Raw genomic sequence first — 22,126 nt, 5'->3', positions numbered from 1 at the left:
GTTAAGATTGGGAAATAATCCCTTGAATCTGTTTTCAGCAAATAGAGGAAGAAACATGTTTTAGGATGAGCTAAACAATGAAACATTTTGGTAATAGAATCTAGCAGAATTAAAAATTTCATTTGAATAATTGGCCTTGAACATTACATAGCCTTGCTTTTAATAGAAAATGTGAAACAACAGAATTGAAAATATTTTCCAATTAAGTCAACATTTACTAAGCACTTATTTTGCATGAAAGTCCTGCATTGGGACCTGATGATAAAATGACCTTGCTCTCAAGAAATTTAAAAGTGTAGACAATGTTGTTTCTCAAGGTACTACTAATTACAGAATCTAAGCTGTGAAGGATTATAAAGGAGGTCTAGTCCATCTAACCCATACCTCACCAAAAATGTTAAAACAACCAGTAATTTTCTAGTTGATGCCTGAAAATCTCTGACAAGAGAAGGCATCCCATCCCACTTTAGAAAAGGATTTTTGTTAGTTTTTTCTTCAAGCCTAAATCTGTCTCTGCAGCTTTATTATCCCAAATTCTGCCCTCTTAGGACAAACAAAACAAATCTTATATTTTTCTTTTTCAAATACTTGTAGGTATTTCATCTACAGCACCCTTCAACTCCTTCAACTAATCTATGTATGATAAATGGTCCAGATTCATCACCAAATCTGTTTGCTCTTTTGTAGTTGCACTATGCCCCATCTATATTCTTTCTAAAACATAATGCCTAGAACTAAAAACTTTTCTAAAGGTGATCTGACATGTGACCTTATAATAATATAACAGTGAAACTATGACTGCTTTTGTCCTGATTGCCATTTCTCAAAGCAGTCTTGGATAGTAATAACATTGCCCTTTATGAGTCCACTAAAAACTCCCAGATCTTTTTCAAAAAAAAAAAAAAAAAATGTTGCTTAGCCACACCTTCTTCTAGATACTTGTGGGAAACTTTTTAAACCCAAATGTAAAACTTTACATTTATCCTGATAAATTTCTTTTTAAATTTAGCCTATGATGTTTTGGGAGTTTTTTGCTGAGGCAGCTGGGGTTAAGTGACTTGTCCAAAGTCACACATCTAGGAAGTGTTAAATGACTGAGATCAAATTTGAACTCAGGTCCTCTTGACTTCAGGGTTGGTGGCCTATATAAGTCAATTTATGACTGTTGGGTTCCATCAATTCAATACATTCCAATACTACTAACTTTACTATTTTGTATATATCCTATCTCCCTCTGTGCTGTTCACAAGGCTAGCATGAGACTGTCAAATGTTTTATCAAAATGTAAATCATCTGTGTTCTACCATTCTAGTTAATCTGTTAAAAAGAAAAAAAATTAAGATAATGAGTTTTGTTTGTTCTTGAAGTCAGTCATATTACTTTTAGTTATTTCAGTTTACCCTTCTAAGTGCTGAAAAAACTTCTCTTTATAATCTGTAACTTCTCCCAAGAATAGAAGTCAAGCTCATTGATGATGGAGACTTAACTTTCTTCCCTTTTTGGAAAATAGGGAAATTTGCTTTTCTCTGGGCCTTTGGTACCTCTCTTTATGACTTCAAAGGTTATTGAAAGCAACTGGCAATCACATCGCCTGTTCTTCAATGTTCTAGAATATATTAAGGCCAGAGTTAGTGGTTTGAATTCATTGATAGGTACCTATCTTACGCACTTGAGTTTTCATTTTCTAATAGCCAGTCCAGAGATCATTCTCCCTAGATGGAATCTCAAAAGTAGAATTGAATAGTTTAGGTTTCTTATCCACTGGGATCTAGCCATTTAGAAATGGCTCTTTGATCTACCTCTTCATACTCTGCTTGACTAAAATTCACTTATGAATAATGAAGGCATGGAAGAAGAGAAGGAAGCAACATTCACATTTTTGGGGAAAAGCATTTACTATATGCCAGGCACTGCTAAATTCTTTACAAATCTCTCATTTGATTCTCACAGCTCTGTAAGGTAGGTATTTCCATTTTGCAATATAGTTAAGTAACTCACTTCCTCACACAGTTAATAAATGTCTGAGGCTAGATTTGAACTAGGATTGTGCTGCTCCAGGGCCAGAACTCTACCCATTTTGCCATCAAGCTGACAAGGCCACTAAAGTACATGCCATCAGCTAGAAGAATGTCCATTCGTGAAGGAAGGATAGTGCTAATGGAACTTTGATCATCTATGTAACATAGAGTCTTAAGTTCCTCCTGAATTTTGAGGTCCAAGTTTTCCCTCCTTCTACGATCAATGCTACATAGTATCTAATGAGTAAGAAAGCAAATTTGAACCTAATAGGAATTCTTACTTTGAACTTAAATCTTGCCCTCTGCAGTGTCAGTGCCAGAATCTTGCATCTAATAGGCCCTTAATCAGTGGTTGAATAGAATTCAAATTTGATAATATGTAAAACTCATAAATGTTAGCTGTTATTATAAGCACCCTCTTACTTGCCAAATCTGGTGTCCTTTTCTCAAAAATTTATGTTTAATCTTTGGGCTTTAGGCATTGTTGATCATCCCACCCCCATATATTCTCCCTGGATTTTCAGAACACTGTCCTTTTTCGCTTCTACCTTACTGGCAGCTATTCAGTCTCCTTTGCTAAATCTTTATTTGTGTCCTCTTCCCTTATCAATAGTGTTCCCCAGGGCTTTGGTCTAGACCCTTGGTCTATCTCTTCACATTCACAAGAGATCATGTATGCAAAGCATTTTGCAAATCATGAAGTATTATGTACATATTAATTATTGATCACAGCTCCCTGGTTTTTAGGTATCTCTGTAGATCACTCCCAAATCTCTGTTCAGCTGTGCTTTCCCGTGCTCAAGTGCTGTGTGACTAGCTGCCTGTTAGACATTTTGCAACTATACATCCTATAAGCCTCAGATTTAACGGTCCAACTAGAACTGCTCTCTAAAACTGGAAGTCTAAACTAAAGTCTGGGAATGGTTCTGTTATATCTTGATGATCTTAAGAATAGGAAAGGAAAGACAGGTTAGGGGAACTTAACAGTCAGGTTGAAGAAGGGACCCTGAAATTCTACAACTCTTTAAAGGAGAAAATCTTCAACTTTACCTCAGTGAGGAACCCCACCGGAGGGAAACAAGACAATTTCATTCTGTTATCTAGCAAAAGGAATTCCAATCCTATTGAATTGAAGAAACTCATAGAATTCTATTCAAATTCCAGCTCCAGCTGAAACCCTGTGAGTAGATGAGCCAACTTGACTCCACCCATGAGCCCCCTTCAGCTTGTAGCCAAAACTCCTATTATAAAAGAGCCCATCTAAAATCTTCTTTGCAGAGGTTCCAAACATGCCATGCTAGGCTCTGCCATACTATGCCAAGGAGCCTCTGCCCACTGGATAATATTCTTTTCCAGTGTCATCCTCACTTTATCCTCACTTATCTCCCTAACCAGACTTGATGCCTCTCTATCAGGATTTCTAACCTTACTTCCCAGTCCCTGTAATTAAATCTCTTTTATCAATCTAGGTTTTTGGGTCTGTAAATTCTTTTACAGAGAATCTCTGCACTGCCAGAAAGGGGTCCCCAAAACTTCCTACCGTTGCACCAAATCCCAAGGGTGTACAGGGGAGCCAAACCTCTCCATTTGATTCCCTGAACCCCGAACCTGCCCCTAGACCTTATCATTTAACTCCCTGATCACCAGGATCTGTAATCTCATTTTGGTTCCCTAAATCTAGACCCTACTAAAGGGAACCCCAAAACCTAAACCTCATCAAGGTTGCACAAGCAGAAAGATTTGTAAGAAGGAGAAAGTGGCCTGCTCTTCAACCTCTCATCTAAACTGCTCGAAAAAAAATGTTATTTTTTGCAAGTGACCAGAAACAAACAGTGGGAGACTGAAACAAATTTCACTCAGAAGAGAAATAGGAAGGAAAGGAGTGGGAAGAAAGGATAGGAGAATTTAAAGGAGGGACAGAGCCCTAGGCCTGGAATCGGGAAGACCAAGGTCAAATTTAGCCTCAGATACCAGCTATATGATTCTGGGCAATCCTGTTTACCTCAGTTTCCTCATCTGTAAAAATAGAAGAAAATGGCAAACCACTCTAATAGTGTCTTTGCCAAGAAAACCTTATATAGATCAGGAAGAATTGGACACAAGTGAACAACTAAAGCAAAGAATAAGAGAAAATTTAGTCTTAAGGAAACTTAGAGATGCTGAACTTTGAAGTAGCAAATAATGGGTATCTGAGGAAATGCTCATAAATTGGGAAAAGGGTAAACAAGTTTTAAATGTTATTGATAGAATACAATTGTGCTTTTCTCAATGAAGAATGAGACATTTTGGACAAAGCCAATGTGGAAATTTGTTTGGATTAACTATACATTTGCAATAGATTTTGTTTTTCTCGTGTTCTCAGTGAGGTAAGAGGGTGAGAGTAAAGTGGGAGGTGAGAAGGTAGACTTTAGTTGATTAAATCAAATAATTTTTTGAATTGTTTTCCTCTACTGCTGATTTCATTCTGAACCAGTTTATACAGGTCTCTTCAGGTTTTCCAGAAACCATCCCCTTCATAAAGCACAAAAGCAAAAACATCACATTCATATACCATTATTTGTTGATTACCAGTTGATGAGCACCCTCTCAGTTTCCAATTCTTTACTGCCTCTAAAAGAGCTATAAATATTTTTGTGCAATATTAAAGTTTGTACTGCTTAGGACTTAATTCTTAATTCCTTTATTTGCACTTCAAAGTCTCTCTGTCATGCTAGGTATTTTTATCAGGAATATATGAAAGTCGTCTATTTCATTAAAAATCCATTTTTCCAGAACTGATATGTGCAAAAATATTTGTAGCACTCTTTTCAGAGCAAAAATATTATAAATTGAGAGACTACCCATCAATTGGGTAATAGGTGAATAAATTGTGGCATGTAATTGTGATGGAATATTATTATTCTATGAGAAATGATGAGCAGCATGTTCTCAGAAAAAAAATCTAAAAAGTTTTCCATGAATTCAAGCAAAGTGAAATGTACTATATACAAAGTAATAGCAATGTTCTGGGATGATCAATTATAAATGACGTTGCTATTCTTGAAGGATTTATGGTGAAAAATCCTATCCATATCCAGAGAAGGCACTTGATTGTGTCGTCTTAAGTGTTTGTTGTTTTGTTTTACAGTTTTTAGGATGGGAGATCTATCTTTTCTCACAATTTGACTTTTATGGAAATGTTTTACATAACTTCACATGTGGTTTCTTGATGGATACTGGGGTTGGGAGAAAATCTAGAACTCAAAAGTTTTAAAAACAAATATTTTAAAATTGTTTTAAGTGTAACTGGAAGAAAATATTAACATATATGTTTTTTGTTTTGTTTTGTTTTGTTTTTGCTGAGGCAATTGGGGTTAAGTGACTTGCCCAGGGTCACACAGGTGTATCTAAGACCAGATTTGAACTCAGGTCCTCCTGACTTCAGGGCATGTGTTCTATCTACTATGCCACCTAGCTGCCCCTCTAAAATATTTTTTTATTATAGCTTTTTATTTACAAGTTATATGCATGGGTAATTTTACAGCATTGACAATTGCCAAACCTTTTGTTCTAATTTTTTCCATCCTTCCCCCCATCCCCTCTCTCCAGATGGCAGGTTGAGCAATACATGTTAAATATGTTAAAATATAAATTAAATATAATATAAGTATACATGTCCAAACAGTTATTTTGCTGTACAAAAAGAATCAGACTTTGAAATAGTGTACTATTAGCCTGTGAAGGAAAGCAAAAATATAGGCGGACAAAAATATAGGGATTGGGAATTCTATATAATGGTTCATAGTCATCTCCCAGAGTTCACTGGGGGGTAGCTGGTTCAATTCATTACTGCTCTATTGGAATTGATTTGGTTCATCTCATTGCTGGAGAGGGCCATGTCCATCAGAATTGATCATCATATAGTATTGTTGTAGAAGTATATAATGATCTCCTGGTTCTGCTCATTTCACTCAGCATCAGTTCATGTAAGTCTCTCCAGGCCTTTCTGAAATCATCCTGCTGGTCATTTCTTAGCATACAATAATATTCCATAATATTCATATGCTGCAGTTTATTCAGCCATTCTTCAATTGATAGGCATTCACTCAAGTTTCCAATTTCTGGCCTCTACAAAGAGACCTGCCACAAACATTTGTGCGCATACAGGTCCCTTCTTTAAGATTTCTTTGAGATATAAGCCCAGAAGAAACACTGCTGGATCAAAGAGTATCCACAGTAAAATAATTTTTAAAAAAAACAATTCATTTCTCTCATATGTGGTTAGATAAGTCATGTATCCTTTGCCTTCTGAAATATATTCCATTTTTAATGGTCACTGCAAAAACATAATTCTTACTGTGACTCCTTGGTGCTTTAATTCTTTCTGGTCACTTGCAATATTTTTTTCTTTTATCTGGAAGATCTAGATTTGGGTTATGATGTTCTGAAGAGTTTTTGTTTTCAGTTCTCTTCAGGAGATGATTAGTTCTTTCTATTTCCATTTTGCCATCATGTTCCAAGAAGTCTAGGCACTTCTCTTTTATCCTTTCTTGAAAAAGAATCTCTAGACTTTTTTTTTGTTGTTCATGGCTTTCAGATAATTTTTTTCTCTTTTGTATGTTCTTTTAGCTATCAAATAACCTAAATTTTCTTCTCATTTTTTTTAGTCTTTTGATTTTGTTTTAACATTTTTCATTATCTCATGCTCTCATTAACTTTTATCTAATCTATTCTAATTTTATAGGGAATTTGATGTTAGGGCAAAATTTTGTACTTCTTATGCAAAGCTGTTGATTCCCTTTCCAATTCTTTGTTCTATAACTCCTTTGTTTCTGAACTTTTACTTCCTATACTTAATTTATAAAAATTCTTTTAATTTTTTTAACTCTTTTTTCTTCTTCAGGAAATTCTAGATGGATTTATGTCAAAGCTTTTATTTGTAATTGTTTTGATCTTGGTATCTTAAGCATCCCTGTTACCATAGTTGTTCATTGTGGTGGGGTGATTTTTATTTATTTGTTTGCTCATTCTTCCAACCTATTTCTTGACTTCAGACTTGATGTTAAAAAGCTGGACTCTGCATACGCTGGAGGGAAGATCTGGGCTGATGCCATTGCTGCTCTCTTGAAGTATTAAATATTATTCCAGTATTTCATAGTCTCGGGAACTCGGTCTAGTTCAGTCTAAGGAACTTGAGTTTATTAATTTTGCCACTTTCTGTGAGATCTGTGTGTCACAATCTCTCTTTACAATTAGAGGGGAGGGAGAGCAGAGGCAAGGGAGTAGGAAAGGAGATAATTCTTTTATTATTGTGAAGAGCCATTGAGAATCTGCATGGAAGGATCTAAAATCCTTGCTCTAAGAAATCCTAATCTGCCATTCTCAACGATGAGAATTATAGATTGTTTCAGTCTACATCAGCTACACTAATTATTAGAGTCAAAGAACTCTAGTAGCGTGGAAATCACTTGCTAATGATTTAAATCAGCTATTTTATTAGGTAATAGATAAATTAAAAAGCAACATGTCATTTATATAGGCTATTCACCTCTAGAATTCCTACACTCTCAAAATCTGGTTTTTCACTGGAAAGAATGTTAATGGAATTTCCACTACCTGGGAAACCCATAAAATACCCTAGGCTAAGAGATTACTAGAATGAGTTCCATGAGTCAATTAAACACAGCACTGAGGCATAATCCCATGGAGACAGCATCACAATCAAGGGCTCTTATCTATGCTATGCAAGCAGTCCCAAATTTGCAAAATGGGACATACAGGCTCAAAATCTAGAAAAAACAGCAGTCTGTCCCATAGTTTATTCACAAAGATCTTCCAAGATCTTTGCTAGTGAAATCCCTTGAGCTAGCATTTTTCAGCCCAACCCACATAGGTGATATTTTTGTAGCCCAAGATAATTATAGATTAGAAACAATTCCATGTTACATGTTCTAGCCTCCTAAACTGGTTCTTAGGCCTCACAAACTATGCCTTTGCCTTGTTAAAATCACAGGACTCCACCTTTTCTGTTGTGTGAAAGCCATTGTATTGTAGTCCTAGGAAAAGAAGGCAGCCTTGAAGTTTGTACAAAGAGAGGTAAGCACATTGCAGATTGGTTGCCTTTTTTTTTTTTTTTTTTTTTTTTTTTTTTTTTTTTTTTTTGAAATGACTCATGTTACAAGTATACCAAACTCAAATGGGAAATAGTGGGAACAGGGAGCAACAGGTCCATCAACATACTGGGAGAGTAAGAGTCATAAGAAAAACATTTCTTGTTTCTGATGTGGGAATTAAAAAGTCAAAGACAGAATATTTAAGTATTTTATGTAGACTTTTAGACAATTGGGAAATGGTTAAAGCAGTATTTATATGCATATATAAATGTAATGGAATATTATTCCATCATAGGAAATGATGAAGTGATTTCATAGAATCTTGAATAGTATAAACTGATGCAAAGTGAAATAATCAGAACAATTTAAAGTGGTACAACAAAAAAATTAGAAAGAGAAACAACTTTGAAACTAATGGATGCAGTCAAAACACCATGTCTCCAGAAGACCTGGAGGTGTCTTCCCCTCCAGGTGTGACATTCTTTAGACAGAAGATAAAAAATGTATGTATGTTCATACATTTTTAAATATGGCCACTCTAGATTACTTTTGATTGTGTTAAACTCCTTCATCCCCTGCCCCTTTGTATTTTTTATTGGGAGGAAGAAAGGGAAGTTAATGGAAGGTGGAGTTAATTTAAAATATATAATAATGATGATGATGTTTTAAAGGACTTTTGTAATATTTTAAATTAACATAAGGAAAGTTTAATTATCCAGCTAGTAACATGACAAGCAGAACTGCTTTGAAGTGAAAGTAAAATTAAATATTTAAAGCAAGTAATTGTAGAATTCAAAGTTTCATTTGCAGGTCTATGCAGAGGGAGGGCATGTTTTGATTTATATATGACAATCTATATTTAAACTTAGCAATAAATAATTATAATTCAAAAAAAAAAAAAAAAGAAAGAAAAATGACCCACCTTTTTCTTATTCTTTGGCTAATATCACCAGAAATAGTAATGTCATTAAGTGAACTACAGCGTTTTCTAGGCCCTAGATAAAGGTATTATTTTGGTTCTATTTGGGGATACCTCATTATCAGAAACACTGACACCCAACTATCCTCAAGTTATTTTGAATGCACATGGCTAGAAAAATAAATCACCCATCCCCCAAGCTGTTGTCAGAACATCTTTTCAGAAAAATGAGCAACAGAGTGACTTTTGATTTATAAACCCAGACACAACCCTTGATTCAAAATGCCATATTGACAATACTGAAAAGGAAGTTTTCTGTCATGGGCGGGGGGTGGGAAGGGGGAGAGAGGGAGGGTATAAAGATGCCTTCACAGATAATTATTAAGCTAAGTATTGGGAATCAGATACAAGAAAACTGAAATGATCTCTATTCAACAGGAATTTATATTCTAATGTAGGAAGACAGAATATAAAGGAGAAACAGATCAGGAAAGCAAAACTGCTGCTGAGGCAAGCAGGAGAGTCAGTTGAGCTATTAGTTGCCTTAAGAAGACCAATGACAGGGGCAGTTAGATTGCGCAGTGGATAGAGCACTAGCCCTAGAGTCAGGAGGACCTGAATTCAAATTCAGCTTCAGACAATATTTCCTAGCTGTGGGACCCTAAGATCCCAGTTGTCTCACAAAAGAAAAAAAGATTAATGGGGACAGCTAGGTGGCGTAGTGGATAGAGCTCCAGCTCTGAAGTCAGGAGGACCAGAGTTCAAATCTGGCCTCAGACACTTAACACTTCCTGGCTGTGTGATCCTGGGCAAGTTACTTAACCCCAATTACTTCAGGGGGGAAAAAAATTAATGACATCGTGGGATGATGTCTTGACTCATGTATTGATTGGATTTAACTAAAGCAAAATTATCCAGAGTCATCGGCCCCAATTTCCAGAGTCATCAAAGTCCAATGGCAAGTCAGGACAACTGGCAATGGTCCCAGGCCATCTTCAATGTCTAACCAAGTAATAATTGCTCACAACTTTCATGGCCATTGGAACAAATTGTTTTCATCTACCCGTTCCATAAGGAAAAATCTTATGCTTGGGATAGATATTCTACTCATGAGATTTGAGACTTCTCAGTTGCCCTCAACCTGATTTAGCCCTTGGCAGATGGGTGGTTTACCAGGGTGTGGCCAGTGCTTATGTTATAGCTTCTTAGAGCCAGAAGTGAGAGTCCAGGTGAAAATCTACCAAAGGTAGATGAGCAAAAGAACTCTAACATAAAGAGGGTGCTAGTCCTCCCTGAACACTTCATACAAATGAATATGACTGGGGCCCATCATGAAATAGCAATTCTAGCTAGGGATGTGTTAATCTGGGAGGTCAAGTCCCAGAGTGGGGACATGTCCAGGATGGATTGTCCTGCTGCCATTAGAGTCCTTTTTCTAGAGCTATTAGAGAGTTGATTGGCTAACATGTTCAGATCTGGACTTAAAGAAAATCACTTTGACTGCTGTGTGTTTGAGGCAAGTTTGAGGCAGGGAGAACTGAGAAGCAGTAATTTAAGAGACAGGTGATAGTCATCTGTGGGAGGGAAGAGAGACATAATGTAACATCAGAAATGGCAAGTTTTAGCAGCTGACTCAGATATATAAAATGGAAGAGCAGTCAAGAATATTGCTGAGGTCACAAATCTTGGATACTAAAAGGATGGTAATTTTTTTATAGAAATAAGAGAAGTTTGAAAGCAGAGAGGATTTGTGAGATAATGAGTTCATTTGGAGGCATGTTTATATTTCTGGACATTCTTGTCTTGATTCAGACATCAAGTCTGAAATAACCAGAAGGGAATTGGGTACATGAAATGATGTTTAGGGAAGAGCCTATGCAGATCTGTGAGCCAATTGAATAAAGCTGATAATTAATTAAGCTCTTGGAAATTGATGAGGTTACCATGAGAGTGTAAGAGAAGAGAGTTCTAGACAGAAAACTGAGAAGCACCTTTAGGCATTTTAATTGAGAAAATGGTTGTGATATATTTTTTTTAAAAAGAAAGAAAAAACCCCCTCAAAACTCATTAATTAAAAATAAATACAATGGGGTGCAGTGGATAGAGTACCAACCCTGAAGTCAGGACAACCTGAGTTCAAATTTGATTTCAGACACTTAACACTTCCTAGATGTATGATCCTGGACAAATCACTTAACCCCAATTGCCTCAGCAATAAATAAATAAATGCAATGGTTTAAGAACAGTAGAGAGGAAAAAATCATATTCATCAAAGAAAGATAATCCATTGATTTGTATTCACCCTAATCTAAGGACTGCAGACAGCTAAATTTAAAGTACTTATGTCTGGTGTCAGGAATATCATCTTCCTGAATTCAAAATCCAGCCTCAGACACTTACTACCTGTGTAGCCCTAGACAAGTTACTTAGTCCTGTTTGCCTCAGTTTCCTCATCTGCAAAAAAACTCAAGAAAATCCCAGATGGGATTACAAAGAATCATCTAACTAAAGAATTAGTTAATCAAATTACAAAAGTTTTGCTTGTTGTAGCTGATTGAAAGCTGGCTTGAAGTCTGGAAAACCAGGGTTAAAGATCAATTTTAAATCCTCTTTTGTTATTTTGGACAAGGACACTTACTCTTTTTAGGCCCAAAGCAACTCTCTAACTGTTTCTAACATCCTAAACAGTAGAACAAAATAGAGGGAGTATCCTCACCAGGAATTTCCAGTAAAATACCAATGAAATCATTCTTTTAAGTTCTATTCCATTGTTTGATCCTACTGTGGAAAGTCAAAGGCTATATTAGTGAAGCACAAATTCAATTAGATTCTAATGAGCATTCTATCAAACTAAAAAGTCTTTGGGCACAGGCCCAGTGAGAGTTTGTCGCAAGTTGGCTTCCCAGAGTCATCAATAGAAGGATATAACAAGCCAATAGATGATAATTTTTTTTTTTTTTTGGTCCATATAAGTGTGGAGCAGTTATCTGTAACAAAGAAGGGGAAGTATCATGTTTATGAAACTTTAAATAATTATTGTTACTGTTGATTCAAATGTACAAAATACTTTACAATTTTCAAAGCACTTCCTTCTTAATAGAAAACTTCAAAAAGGTGTCCAAGGGCACAAAGCTACTAAATGGCAGAGTCCATTTAGTATAAGGCTCTCTCCTAAGTCCAATCCTGCCACTCTGCCAAAAGTCAGAAGTTAAATCCTTTTCTAAGAGCTGATATTGCTAGGGAGAGAAAAATAGGAGGGAGCATAAGGGCAGGGATTATTACACTTACAAGAAAAACCTTACTTGCACCTTCACATTAAACATGGGAGTACCAGCTGTTACCTTCACTCAATCAGCTGGCACAGCCTTTCCTTATTAAATGCCAACTATGCACCAGACTTGAGGCAGGCGTTGAAAGTTCGATATGTTGCATCCTTTACCCTCGTATGTGTTTGTGTGTGTATGTGTGTATGTACGTGTGCGCGCGCGAAAGTCCTGATGTGTTCATTTTTTGCATAGCATATATGTAACATGTCCACGATTCCCTAGCTGAGATTGCTTGTAACACTTTGTAACACTCCAAGGAAATTGTTCAAAGACTGGGGGACGCACTGCGGCGCTCCTAAAAAGCTGAAGCCATCAGCTTTTCCTGAAACTTAGGAGAAAATAAGTTTGTTTTTTTTCCCCTTAGCTGGGGTTAGCTCTAATGATATCACAGCTGCAGCAGAGGATAGGCACAGCAAAGCAGTCCAGCTGCGTACTACGCCTTCGCTTTCCCTGGGGGTGGGGCCCAATACGCCACGAGTGAACCAATGGGGCTGGGAACCAAAGGAGCTCAGTCCAGCGCAGACCGACCGCTCCGCTAGGCGGAGTCTCGGGGAGAAAAAACAGGGAAAGCATTAGAAGTGCGAGGTTGAGTGTCTGGAGGAAGTGTTGGAGGCAGGGGATGCCAAGGCGGGATTGCTAGGCAACTGAGTCGGGAGTCCTCTGAATTGAAGCCAGGGCTGCTGGGAGTTGTAGTTGGAAGAGAAGAGGAAGCCGAGAGTGCTGGCGTAGCGGGATTGGCTGATTCCCGCCGCATTGGAACGGTAAGGTAATACCAGGCGAAAATGACCCTGAGGTTTCTTCAGAGACTCGCTGCAGATGAGGGGAGGAGAAATATCGCAGAGCAACTGTCCTCTCTTGTGCTCCTCGGTCATTTGTCAGATCGCGTTCTAGGCAAGCAAAGACAGCACAGAACAGTGCCTGGCATACAAGAAGCACTTAATAAATGCCTGTCAAGTTATTACTGCTACTGTTAATGATAATGATAATAATAAATTGCTTTCCAAAGGAGAGGCAAGAGGGAGAAACTTAAGAGAATTCTGAAAAGTCATAGAAGGATCTAGGATCCAACAGCAGAAGAGGGATCTTTAGCTGTCAAATGATCCAAATTCTCACATCTAATAAAAAATGTGCTCCCAGGAAATTCCAACGATTTGCCCCTAGGTCATACAGGTAGTGAGTGGGAGATAAAGAATTTGGACTCAAGTCTCCCACCTGCTCAGACCCAAAAATATTTCTCAGTGCCCCTGACCATTGCTACTCCATCCTTGCCACTCCACTCCTTTCTGCAGAAAGGGCACTGGAGAGCCAGAATGTCTCAGAGAATCTATTCAGAACTTGTGCCAGTTTCAAGATCCTGATTTCAGAATGTATTATTTATTTTTAATATTCATCTTTTTAATCATTCGTTTCCTTCTCTCCAGCCCCTTCCATACCCATTGAGAAGGCAAGCAATATGATAACCACTATATATATAAAACCATATAAAACATTTTTCTATTAGCCATGTTGGTGGGGAGAAGAATAAGAAAAATGAAGTGAAAAAAATATGCTTGAATCTGTACTCTTAGAAAAAATATCTGAAGATACATAGCATTTTTCATCATGAATCCTTTGGAATTGTTGTGGATCATTGTATTAATCAGAGTAGCTAAGTCTTTCACTGTGCATTATTGTTATAATATTATCTGTATGAATAGATGCCCCTCATTTAGTGAATGACTGAATAAGTTGTGGTATGTAAATGTAATGAAATATAAGAAATGATGATCAGACTAATTTCAGGAAATCCTGCAAAGACTTATATAAACTAATGCTTAGTAAATTGAGCAGAACCAGGAGGACACTGTACACAATAACAGCAATATTATATGATTGCTCTTCTCAGCAAGATAATGATCCAATATAATTCCAATAGATAGGATAGAAAATGCCATCCATACCCAGAAAGAGAACTATGGCCACTGAACATGGATCAAAGCATAATATATTTTTACCTTTTGTTTTTTCTTTCGATTTTTTTTTTCCCTTTTGGTCTGGGTTTTGTTTTTGTTTTTGTTTTTGCTTTCTGCACAACATGGCAAATATGAGAATATGTGTAAAATAATTGTACAGGTATAACATCAGATTGCTTGCTGTCTTAAGGAGGGGGAAGCTTCATAAGGGAGGGAGAAAAAATTTGGAAATTGAAATCTTATAAAAATGAATGTTGAAAACAATATATGTATTTGGAAAAATAAAATACTATTGAGAAAAAGTGTTGCTGTGTACTTTATATGTTACTGCATACAATGTTTTCCTGGTTCTGTTCATTTCACCTATCAGTTCATATATGTTTCCCCACTTTCCTGTGAAACTATGGAAGGGGAATGATTTTTTCCAACATTTTGAAACCTAATATATTCAAGTTTTTATATTTGTTTGAACACTGTGCAAAGAACCAAGTATTCAGAGACAAAGCAAAATATATAACATTTGGAACTTCCATTCTACTGAATGCTCAAAATGATGCTTTATGAAGATCAAGCTGGTAATTGTTTAGATTTATTAGGAGGTGAAGAGATTTTAAATTGACTGTACAATACACAGCAGTTCTATAGCAGAAAAAAAATATTCTTTTCTACCACTAGAGGGTGAAAAAACACTTGCTATACAGTATGGAAAGTTATTCTTAAAATGGAAACCATTAGCTAAGTTTCAAGAACATTAAAGAATATGATTTGATTGAAGTTTTGTATTGAATCTGCCATGAAATGGAAAAGAGTGGAATTTCTCAAACAATTTTGGTCATAGAAAAATAGGGAATTTGAAATATGAATATATAGCATTCATATACCATAACTTATTCACTCATCTCTTTGGAAAATAAGCTCAGTAGAAATGCTGCTAGATCAAAGGATAACTTTTTGAGCATACTTCCAAACTGTTCTCCAGAATGGTTTGATCCATTCACAGTTCCACCAACAATATATCAGTTGGACTTGGCTTTTCTCAACAATGAAGTGATTCAGGACAATTTCAATAGACATGATGGAAGAAGCCATCTACATCCCGAGAAAAAATGAGAGACTAAATGTGAATCAGTATTTTCATCTTTTTTGTTTTGTTTGCTTGTTTCATTTTTCTTTTTCATGTTTTTATCCCTTTTGATTTTTCTTGCACAGCATGACGAATAGTCCAATACATGTTAAATATGTTGAAATACATGTTAAATCCGATATATGTATACATATTTATAACAGTTTTCTTGCTGCACAAGAAAAATCAGATCAAGAAGAAAAAAAACTGAGAAAGAAAACAAAATGCAAGCAAATAACAGAGAGAGTGAGAATTCTATGTTGTCCTATACGGTCCTCTTTCTGGGTGTATATGGCTCTCCATCACCAAACAAGTGGAACTGTTTTGAATCCTCTCATTGTTGAAGAGAGCCACATCCATCAGAATTTACTGTCATATAGTCTTCTTGTTGTCATGTATAATGATTTCCTGGTTCTGCTCATTTCACTTAGCGTCAGTTCATGTAGGTCTCTCCAGACCTCTCTGAAATCATCCTGCTGATCGTTTCTTATTTTTTTTATTTTAATTTTATTTTATTTAATAATAACTTTGTATTGACAGAATCCATGCCAGGGTAATTTTTTACAACATTATCCCTTGCACTCGCTTATGTTTCGTTTTTTTCCCTCCCTCCCTCCACCCCCCCCCAAGATGGCAAGCAGTTCTATATATGTTAAATATGTTGCAGTATATCCTAGATACAATACATATTTGCAGAACCGAACAGTTCTCCTGTTGCACAGGGAGAATTGGATTCAGAAGGTAAAAATAACTCGGGAAGAAAATCAAAAATGCAAATAGTTCACATTCGTTTCCCAGTGTTTTTGTTTTTGTTTTTAATTTTTATTTAATAATTATTTTATATTGACAGAATCCATGCCAGGGTAATTTTTTTTTTTTTTACAACATTATCCTTTGCACTCGTTTCTGTTCCAATTTTTTTTCCCCTCCCTCCCTCCACCCCCTCCCCTAGATGGCAAGCAGTCCTTTACATGTTAAATAGATTACAGTATATCCTAGATACAATATATGTGTGCAGAACCGAACAGTTTTCTTGTTGCATAGGGAGAATTGGATTCAGAAGGTATAAATAACCCGGGAAGAAAAACAAAAATGCAGATAGTTCACATTCGTTTCCCAGTGTTCTTTCTTTGGGTGTAGCTGCTTTTGTCCGTCATTTATCAATTGAAACTCAGTTAGGTCTCTTTGTCAAAGAAATCCACTTCCATCAAAATATGTCCTCATACAATATCATTGTCAAAGTGTATAATGATCTCCTGGTTCTGCTCATTTCACTTAGCATCAGTTCATGTAAGTCTCGCCAGTCCTCTCTGTATTCATCCTGCTGGTCATTCCTTACAGAGCAATAATATTCCATAACATTCATATACCACAATTTACCCAGCCATTCTCCAATTGATGGGCATCCATTCATTTTCCAGTTTCTAGCCACTACAAACAGGGCTGCTACAAACATTTTGGCACATACAGGTCCCTTTCCCTTTTTTAGTATCTCTTTGGGGTATAAGCCCAATAGAAACACTGCTGGATCAAAGGGTATGAGAAAGATTGCGATAGCAAATATAGGCAGTTGCGACAGGAAGCCAGGTAAGAGAGAGAGAGACGCGAACCGAGCCAACCGTGGCAATGGCAATCCCAAAAGTCTCTCCTCCCCTTCCTTTTCCACTCCCCTGCCTCCACCCACCAAAATCGTCATTTCCTATACAACACATCAGGACTTGCACAAAGAGTGGGTGGGGGCCATTCTTTCTCCAAGCTTATATATTAGTAGAGTATGGTCCAATTACTATTTAGCCTCATGTGCTTGGGACCTCAGTGCATCAACTCAAGCCTCAGCCCATTACATCTCCTGCTTTCTTTTGTTTTAGAACACAGGTGATCATGCCATCCCTGACTCTTCAGGGAGGTCAGAGCCCCCAGGGGGAGGTGATCACACCCTCCCTGATTTCTCAGGAAAGGAGGTGAAAGCACCGAAAAGGAGGTGATCACGACCCCCCTGACTTCTCAGGAAGGGAGGTGAAAGCACTAAAAAGGAGATAATCACACCCTCCCTGACATCTCAGGAAGGGAGATGGAGGGAAGTGGGGGTTGCTAGCAGGTTTCTGGGCTCAAGGGTCTTATTATGCACAAACCCATCAGCATGGGAACACATAGCACATAGCACATAGCAACAACGCCGAGACTATTAGTGATGACTCTCCCCACAGTCAGTGCAGGCTTGATGTGGTGTAACAAACATGAATTATACACCCAAGTAACGGTATAACAATATAAATCAACATTGTGTTGTAAAAGATTGCCAGAAGTCCTAGAAGGAGAGTATGTAAACAGCAGTCACACATACACCTCTTCAGCAGTCAAGAGATAGTCCAAAACCAGTCTATTGTCCATTGCTTCACATATCAGGGAATCCAATGATCCCCCCAAGTTTTTGAAGTCCAGCAAAAGTCTTTTTATGTCTTAGGGAATCCAATGATTCCAGCAGATTTTGAAGTCCTGTAACAGTCTTATCATTTCTCAGAAAATCCAATGATTCCTGAAGGCTTTCAAGTCCTACAATAATCTTATGTCTCAGAGAATCCAATGATTTCTGAGGGTTTTGAAGTCCAATGATTTTCTATGTCCATGAGTCAAACGCCATAACTGCCACACTCTTTCAATGGTGAGCACAATCAGCAACAGAACCACCCGATGTTTCTTGGGTCTTCTCCTTTGTTTCAAGGGTCTGCTCCGTCTCTCTGCGATGGACAAGGCGAATACGGCTCGTTGGCACCCATCTGATTCCTTCTCCACCTGTAGAGATACAAGCAAACCCTCTCCCCCAAGCAGTTAGCCTATCTGGTCCCTTCCATTCACCACTTTCTGGGTCTCTCCACATCACCTGGCGATTATCTAAAGATAGTGGAGCTGCTCGCACTGGACACTGCCCTTCCGGTGGGTTATAAAACCTGTCTGCCGGAGCCAGTGCATCTTTGTCAAAAATCAAGAAGTTAATAGTATAAAGAGCTAGATTTAGTAGTTCTCTAGGGTTACCTGTGACTCCCCCTTTCTTTTGTTTTTGGAGGAGCGTCTTAATGTCTCTGTTTCTCCTCTCTACTATTGCCTGTCCTTGAGGATTAAAGGGTATGCCAGTGGTGTGTAAAATCTTATACTGTGCACAAAAGTGTGCAAAATGTTTGGAGGTGTATGCAGGACCATTGTCTGTTTTTATTGCTTGTGGCACACCCATAATGGCAAATGCTTGCATGAGGAATTCAGTGACCACTCGGGCTGTCTCTTTTGCTGCTGGTATGGCAAAAGTGAATCCTGAAAAGTTGTCTACCACAACATGGATAAAAGACAGATGACCGAAAGATGTATAATGGGTCACATCCATTTGCCAGATTTCATTGGGTCTCAAACCACGAGGATTCTTCCCTGGAGGCAGTGTAGGAGCGTGGAAAGGAAGGCAAGCTGTACAGCTTTTTACTATGCTCCTAGCTTCCTCTTTCGTAATCCCAAATTGTAAATGCAAAGCTCGAGCAGCCTGATGGTATTTAGAATGGGATTCCTGGGCCTCCTGAAATAAAGGTGTACTGGCTAACATAGTTAAAAGGCTATCTGCCTTTGAATTCCCATCAAAAATAGGGCCTGGGAGTCCACTATGTGAGTGGACATGCAAGATATAAATCTTACCTGGATGTTTTCTCACTTGCTCCTGAAGTTCCTTAAAGAGCTGATATATATTAGAAGCTGCAAATTTTATTTGGGCTGTGGCAATTCTTTGTACCACACCTACTGAATAGGCTGAATCAGACATTATATTTATGTCTCCTGGGTAATAAGTGAGAGCTAACATGATTGCATATAATTCATTCTGCTGAGTGGACTGAAAAGGAGTTCTGACTACTCTCTTTATAGTTAAGTCATGAGAGTATACAGCACAAATATTGTGTTTGGATGCATCTGTAAAGATAGTTGGTCCTTTAAGAGGAACTTTAGAAACTTTTTCTTCAAGAATCCATCGCCAATTATGTAAAAGTCTGGTTATCTTTAATGGAGACCCATGTATAAAATTAGGAGCCATGGCTAATAAAATTTGCCACTCTGGGATGGTCTCACAACACACATTAATTTGTGTATTGGTGTAAAAGGTGTATATCTTATCAGGTCTTGCCCCAGATAATTGTACTGCTCGCTTAATGGCCTTTAACAAAATTCTAGCCACAAGCACTGGGTAAGGAGTAAGGCTTCGTTCTGGTTGTGCTGGGAGGTTCACCCACTCTATCACACTGTCTCCTTGATGAAGGACTGCTGTGGGTGCCTCTTCTGTGGCAAAGACTGTTATTTCCAAGGGTTTTTGAGTGACTCTCTCAACCACATTGGATAAAGCCAGTTCAACTTCTCTCAAAGCCTCTTGAGCTTCTTTTGTAAGCTGGCGTGGTGAATTTAAAGCACTGTCTCCCCTTAAAATATCATATAATGGTTGTAACTGATAGGTAGTCAAGCCTAACACTGGTCGCATCCATTGGATATCTCCTATCAATTTCTGAAAATCATTTAAGGTGTTTAGCTTCTCTGTTCTTAAGGACAGTTTTTGTACTATAAGTACCTTAGGGTATACTTCATATCCTAAATATTGAAAAGGAGCATGTCTTTGAATTTTCTCTTCAGCTATGTATAATTTGTAGTATCTTAGTGTTTCTATGGTCTTTTGTAGACATGCTTCTAGCATTTGTTCCTCAGGTGCACATCCCAATATATCATCCATATAATGTAATAGCATAACTTTTGGAAATGCTTTTCTTATTGGAGCAAGAGCAGCAGCAACATACATTTGACACATAGTGGGGCTGTTTTTCATTCCCTGTGGCAAAACTGTCCATTCATATCTTTTATAAGGCTCAGCTAAGTTAACGCTGGGCACTGAAAAGGCAAATCTTTTCATATCCTCCTTATCCAGAGGGATAGAATAGAAACAATCCTTAATATCGATGACCCAAAGAGGCCACTCTCTAGGCAATTGAGTAGGAGATGGAAGTCCAGGCTGAAGAGTACCCATAGTTTCCATCTGTTCATTCACTTTTCTTAAATCAGTGAGCATCCTCCATTTCCCTGATTTCTTTTTTACAACGAACACTGGGGAATTCCAAGGACTTAGAGAAGGTTGTAAATGTCCTTGTTCAAGCTGTTCCTGTACTATATCTAATAAGGCCTGAATTTTATCGCTACCTAAGGGCCACTGTTCTATCCACACTGGTGTATCAGTTTTCCATTGGATAGGAACAGGTGAAAGTGTTGGCAGGCCTTCAACAGCAGCCCTGCTTAAAAAACCAAAGTACTCATTTTTAACCCTAATTGTTGTAAAACGTATCTTCCCCACAGATTGATGGGGAGTTTTTCAACTATAAAAGGAGTAAAAACTCCTGTTTTGCCTTCAAAAGTCCATCTCATAGGGGCAGCACTAACTTCAGCTGCTATTGATCCTCCTACTCCAGACATATAGGTGTCTGCTTTAATCTTTGGCCAGTGACTGGGCCAATTGGCACCTCTAATAACTGTACGATCTGCACCTGTGTCTACCAATCCTTCCAATGGTAGGCCATTTATATCGATCGTGAGCATAGGCCGGTCAGCTGTTACAGCACAGTTTGATAACTTTTTGGGCATAATTCCAGATTGCTCTCCAGAATGGTTGGATTCGTTCACAACTCCACCAACAATGCATCAGTGTCCCCGTTTTCCCGCATCCCCTCCAACATTCATCATTATTTTTTCCTGTCATCTTAGCCAATCTGACAGGTGTGTAATGATATCTCAGAGTTGTCTTAATTTGCATTTCTCTGATCAAGAGTGATTTGGAACACTCTTTCATGTGAGTGGTAATAGTTTCAATTTCATCATCTGAAAATTGTCTGTTCATATCCTTTGACCATTTATCAATTGGAGAATGGCTTGATTTTTTATAAATTTGAGTCAGTTCTCTATATATTTTGGAAATGAGGCCTTTATCAGAATCTTTAATTGTAAAGATGTTTTCCCAGTTTGTTGCTTCCCTACTAATCTTGTTTGCATTCGTTCTGTTTGTACAAAGGCTTTTTAATTTGATATAATCAAAATTTTCTATTTTGTGATCAGTAATGGTCTCTAGTTCATCTTTGGTCACAAATTTCTTTCTCCTCCATAAGTCTGAGAGATAAACTATCCTATGTTCCTCTAATTTATTTATAATCTCATTCTTTATGCCTAGGTCATGGACCCATTTTGATCTTATCTTGGTATATGGTGTTAAGTGTGGGTCCATGACTAATTTCTGCCATACTAATTTCCAGTTATCCCAGCAGTTTTTATCAAATAATGAAATCTTATCCCAAAAGTTAGAATCTTTGGGTTTGTCAAACACTAGATTGCTATAGTTGACTATTCTGTCTTGTGAACCTAACCTTTTCCACTGATCAACTAATCTATTTCTTAGCCAATACCAAATGGTTTTGGTGACTGCTGCTTTATAATATAATTTTAGATCAGGTACAGCTAGACCACCTTCATTTGATTTTTTTTCATTAATTCCCTTGAGATTCTCGACTTTTTATTGTTCCATATGAATTTTGCTGTTATTTTTTCTAAATCATTAAAATATTTTCTTGAAAGTCTGATTGGTATAGCACTAAATAGATAGATTAGTTTAGGGAGTATTGTCATCTTTATTATATTCGC

This window comes from Antechinus flavipes, chromosome 2, assembly GCF_016432865.1.
Source record: "Antechinus flavipes isolate AdamAnt ecotype Samford, QLD, Australia chromosome 2, AdamAnt_v2, whole genome shotgun sequence".
NCBI classification, from domain to species: Eukaryota; Metazoa; Chordata; class Mammalia; order Dasyuromorphia; family Dasyuridae; genus Antechinus; species Antechinus flavipes.
This window is presented reverse-complemented; position numbering follows the sequence as displayed.